A 5569-nucleotide genomic window follows, 5' to 3' on the forward strand; every position below is an offset into this window, starting at 1 on the left:
AAATAATAAAATAAAAAATCACTTTCAGTAGTTTAAAATGGTATCCAAAATGTCTCCATTAGGGCTTCTCTCTAATGTTCTTTTCAAGGTTACCCTCTCTCAAAATAAAATTTCTTTCCAAGGTTAGGAGACAAAATAACAGTCTGACATCTCCATGTGAATGAAGAGAAATGATAACCACAGAAATGAGAGGAGTTTAGGAAGAAGCATGTGACATAATCACAAGCACAAGAAGGAAGGCTCAAAGGGGCAAAGGCAAAAACAAACCTCACCAAATTACAGTTTTGCTGAAGAGGCCGACAGTGCGCTATCTAATCCACTTAGGGTAGGCTTGTTTTTGGAGAGTGCCGAAAATAATTTAACATTAATAATGAACCTTTTTAAAGGAATGGAAAGTACCTTTAAAACTTATGTGGCAGCATATTGAATCCCTCTAGAGATCCTACCATAGGCTAAATCAGGATTTTGTTTTAATTCAAAACCACCAGGAAGTTGGGCACGGTGGCTCATGCCTGTAATTCCAGCACTTTTGGAAGCTGAAATGGGAGGAATGCTTGAGCCCAGTAGGTGGAGGCTGCAGTAAACCCTGTTCAGGCCACCACACTCCAGCCTGAGAGATGAAGTGAGAACACCTAAAAATAACAAAACAAACAAAAACCCGCACACACCGTGAGAAGATGTGATAGAATAAAAAAACAGGACTCTGAATACCGTGGCCTAACTATAGAATACAGGATTCCTGGTCCAACCAATCTTTCCTCTAGGTGCATCATTACTCTTCATTTATTTGGATCTGATTTGTTCAAATCTTAACTCAGTATTCAGGGGTACATGGAGTAGCTTCAAAGGGACTTAGAATATGAAGTTGCAAGCCGGATGGCAAAGGACTATGAATTTAAACTTACAAGCCCAATTGTGGATGTGTGGGTATGCAGGCACATGTAACATAGGGAGAGACAATGCCTGTGTGGCTGACTTAGGGAGGAGGGGATAAATGAAGACTGGAGAAGGAAGGGACAGATCAGAAAACAAAGAATGAAGACCTGTGCACCTGGCTGGTTTGGGAAGGCTGCTATTAATGCTTCTGTCTGGCAGTTAAAATCCTGTAGACTCATATCTTGAACTTCTGGGAGATCATTCCCAGAAACAGGCCATTCTTTTCCTAGTGTAGGCAGGCCTCTGCAGTCAGCATACCTGTTCCTGCGACCTCACTGCATGAGCAGGATGAAGATGAGGAAGTGCATCCTCAGCCTTAGGCCTTAGGAATATGGCCTAAGAAGGGCAAGAGTGAAAAATGGCAAGATGAAAGGGAAACGTACAGAAAAGAACCAGGGGTCCTCTTTTGAGAACCACTGAAGTCAAAGATTTGAGTATACAAGTTTGTTGATTCTATCTCTCCCTACCTAGACACACACACACACAACTCCCCTTTGCTTTCAAGTTCCTTAAGTTAGTATCTTTCTCTAAGACTTTCAGTGGAATTTCTTAAAGCATGCAATGTATTTTTACTGCAGCATTTAAGAGTTGCTGCTACTTGTGAAGCAAAGCTGATGGCTCACCTCTCCTCTGTGTGTATTACCTCTTTTGACTAAAGGTGTCATTGCTGGCAGCAGAGCCATCCCATCAGAACTACAAGAGAGGACACAATGTAATGAAACAGTGATAATTAGAACAGGCACCAGAAAAGACAAAGGCTAATCCAGTGGACCAGAAATAAGAGTCAAGAAAGAAATTCAAGTATGAGAATTTAGTCTATGATACATGGCATTTCACTTAAGTACAGGAGGAGGGTGATGTTGAAACATTAGCTAACGCCTTGGGGAAAACATTAGTGCCCCACCTCAAGCCATATCTAAGAAAATATTTCTGATAAATCAAATATTTAACGGTGGGCCGGGCGTGGTGGCTCACGCCTGTAATCCCAGCACTTTAGGAGGCCGAGGTGGGTGGATCACAAGGTTAAGAGATCGAGACCATCCTGGTCAACAAGGTGAAACCCCATCTCTACTAAAAATACAAAAATTAGCTGGGCATGGTGGTGTGCGCCTGTAGTCCCAGCTACTCAGGAGGCTGAGGCAGGAGAATTGCTTGAATCCAGAAGGCGGAGGTTGCAGTGAGCCGAGATCGTGCCATTGCACTCCAGTCTGGGTAACAACAGCGAAACTCCATCTCAAAAAAAAAAAAATATATATATATATATATATATATATTTATTTAATGGTTCACAAATTAAATTTCAAAAATAAAACCATATAATACAAAAAAGGTGAATACATATACATATGCATATATATTTACATAAACACACATATATAGTGAACTTTGGTAAGCATAACACCACTAGACAAAAACAATCAAAGAAAAGATAGAAAAAATGAATACAAGACCGGGCATGGTGGCTCACGCCTGTAATCCCAGAACTCCGGGAGGCCGAGGCAGGTGGATTACCTGAGGTCAGGAGATCAAGCCCATCATGGCTAACATGGTGAAAGCCCTTCTCTACTAAAAATACAAAAATTAGCTGGGTGTGGTGGTGAGCACCTGTATTTCCAGCTACTCATTAGGCTGAGGCAGGAGAATCGTTTGAACCCAGGGAATGGAGGTTGCAGTGAGACTAGATCATGCCACTGCACTCCAGCTCCAGCCTGGTGACAGAGTGAGACTCCGTCTCAAAAAAAAAAAAAGTAGGTGGGCATGGAAGTGGATTCCAGCTACTCAGGAGGATGAGGCAGCAGAATCTCTTGAACCCAGGAGGTGGAGGTTGCAGTAAGGCACGATTGCACCATTGCACCCCAGCCTCGGCAACAAGAGCAAAACTCTGTCTCAAAAAAAAAAAAAAAAAAGGAAAAGAAAATTGAATATAAAAAAAACACTATAAACAAACAGCAATAAATACAAAAAATTTTACCCAAAATTTGGAGATGTGGCAAAATTATTGCTTGCCCTTTCTTATTTTTGTTTAATTATATATTTTTATTTTTTTAAGACATGGGGTCTCGCTATGTTGCCCAGGCGGGAGTGCAGTGGCTATTCACAGGCACGATCTCATTACTGATTAGCACGGGAGTTTTGACCTGCTCTGTTTTTGACCTGGGCCGGTTCACCCCTCCTTAGGCAACCTGCTGGTCCCCCGCTCCCTGGAAGTCACCATATTGATGCCGAAATTAGTGCAGACACCACATCAGCATAGCGCACTGCAGCCCAGAACTCCTGGGCTCAAAGTGATCCTCCCACCTCGGCCTCCCGAGTAGCTGGGACTACAGGTACGCGCCACCACGCCCCGCTTGCCCTTTCGATATCATACCAAAACATTGTCTAATGAGTCCGTTTAACAGTCATATGATTCTCAAAGAAAATGTAACTAACTTGGCTCTCCCGTGATGGCAGCCTCTGGTACCAAAGTGGCTCCGTCTATGCTCCGCCTCGCCATGACCTCCTACAGCTATTGCCAGTCGTCGTCCAGGCCTGGGCGGCGGCTCCGTGCATTTTTGGCCAGGGGGGTCGCCTTTCGCGCGCCCAGCATACACGGCATGTCCGTGTCCTCTGCCCGCTTCGTGTCCTCGTCCTCCTCCAGAGGGCTACGGTGGCATCCTGGCCGCAGCCGATGTGCTGCTAGCGGGCAACGAGAAGCTCACCATGCAGAACCTCAACGACCGCCTGGCCACCTACCTGGACAAGGTGCGCGCCCTGGAGGTGGCCAAAGGCGAGTTGGAAAAGATCCGCGACTGGTACCTGAAGCAGGGGACCCGGCCCTCCCACTACTACAGCCACTACTACAAGACCATCCAGGACCTGCGGGACAAGATTCTTGGTGCCACCATTGAGAACTCCAGGATTGTCCTGCAGATCGACAGCGCCCATCTGGCTGCAGATGACTTCGAACCAAGTTTGAGACGGAGCAGGCTTTGCGCATGAGCGGGGAGGCCAACATCAAAGGCCTGCGCAGGATGCTGGATGAGCTGACCCTGGCCAGGAGCCATCTGGAGATGCAGATCGAAGCGCTGAAGGAAGAGCTAGCCTATCTGAAGAAGAACCATGAGGAGGAAATCAGTGTGCTGAGGGGCCAAGTGGGAGGCAAGGTCCCTGTGGAGGTGGATTTGGCTCCGGGTGCCAATCTCGTCAAGATCCTGAGTGACATGCGAAGTCAATGTGAGGTCCTGGTGGGGCAGAACCGGAAGGATGCTGAATCCTGGTTCACCAGCCGGACTGAAGAACTGAACCGGGAGGTCGCTGGCCACACGGAGCAGCTCCAAATGAACAAGACCGAGGTCGCTGACCTGTGGCGCACCCTCCAGGGTGTTGAGATCGAGCTGCAGTCACTGCTGAGCACGAAAGCCGGCTTGGAAGGCACACTGGCAGAAATGGAGGTTCACTTTGGAGTCCAGCTGGCGGAGATCCAGGCGCGGATCAGCGGTATTGAAGCCTTGCTGGGTGATGTGCGGGCTGATAGTGAGAGGCAGAATCAAGAGTACCAGCGGGTCATGGACGTCAAGTCGCGGCTGGAGCAGGAGATCGCCACCTACCGCAGCCTGGTCGAGGATCAGGAAGATCGCTACAACAACCTGTCTGCCTCCAAGGTCCTCTGAGGAGGCAGCAGGCCGGGAGCTTCTGCTGTCCTTCAGAGGGTGTCTCCTGGATGGGGAAATGGGAAGGAAGGGACACTTACCCCTGAGCTTCCCCTGACCTGCCAACTAAATTTTATGGTTCAACGGGGAAAAGAAGTAAATAACTTGCCATTTTCTGTTAAGACTGGACTAAAATTAGATGTTAACTTATAGATTGATAAATTGCAAATAATTTTTGTATGGTAGAAATGTTAATTTTTTTTCGTATCAACACATATTGAGCCATTTTAATAAAAAAAGCAAGTCCAAAAAAGGGTCTCATTCTATAAAGATTAAATCATTTCCAAATCACAGTGAAAGGAACATGAGTAATTAACCAATTTTGTTTTCTACTATGTGCCTTAGTGATACCTCACTAAAATTTGGTATCTGACACAATAGAATGACATATGCAGAATGTAATATTGTAGTGACAGTACTGAGGTTGATTGTTACAGACTATTAAATGGTTACATCTTAATTATTTATATAGAACATTGGTCCGATAACATAAAAATAGAGAACAGCATCTACGAATGTATCTCATTCAATGTTCGGAGATAAAAGAGTTAAGCGGATCTGGATCCAAGATGGCCGACCACTAACAGCTCAGGATTGTAGCTCCCAGTGAAAGCTCAGAGAACGAGACAACGCCACATCTTTAGGCGAATTTTCGTCACTCACCGATTAGCCGATTCCCAGTGGAGGAGCCCCACGGGTCGCCAATGCGACTCTTGTGGCCGCCGCAGCGGTTTTGCCGGCGTCTTGGCGCAGCAGCTCTTCATGCAGAGCCAACGGGACTGCTTCCCCTACTGACCGGAGTTTGGAGCTCTGGGAAATCAGAGCCGCTTGTTGCGGACTCAAGAGGGAAGCCAGACCAGAGATTCCCGGGCAGAAGAGCACCATCAGTCTTATCGCTGCTATTTAGGCCGCCACAGTGGGTTGCTCGGATCCCAGCACTGGGA

The 5569-nt window shown here is 46.5% G+C and overlaps 1 pseudogene; it reads left to right on the top strand.

Annotated features, from left to right (window-relative positions):
• The first annotated feature begins 3391 nt into the window (after positions 1–3391).
• On the top strand, positions 3392–4841 carry LOC100402069 (keratin, type I cytoskeletal 19 pseudogene; annotated as a pseudogene).
• The last annotated feature ends 728 nt before the right edge of the window (positions 4842–5569 follow it).

This window comes from Callithrix jacchus, chromosome 2 (assembly GCF_049354715.1).
Source record: "Callithrix jacchus isolate 240 chromosome 2, calJac240_pri, whole genome shotgun sequence".
Taxonomy (NCBI): domain Eukaryota; kingdom Metazoa; phylum Chordata; class Mammalia; order Primates; family Cebidae; genus Callithrix; species Callithrix jacchus.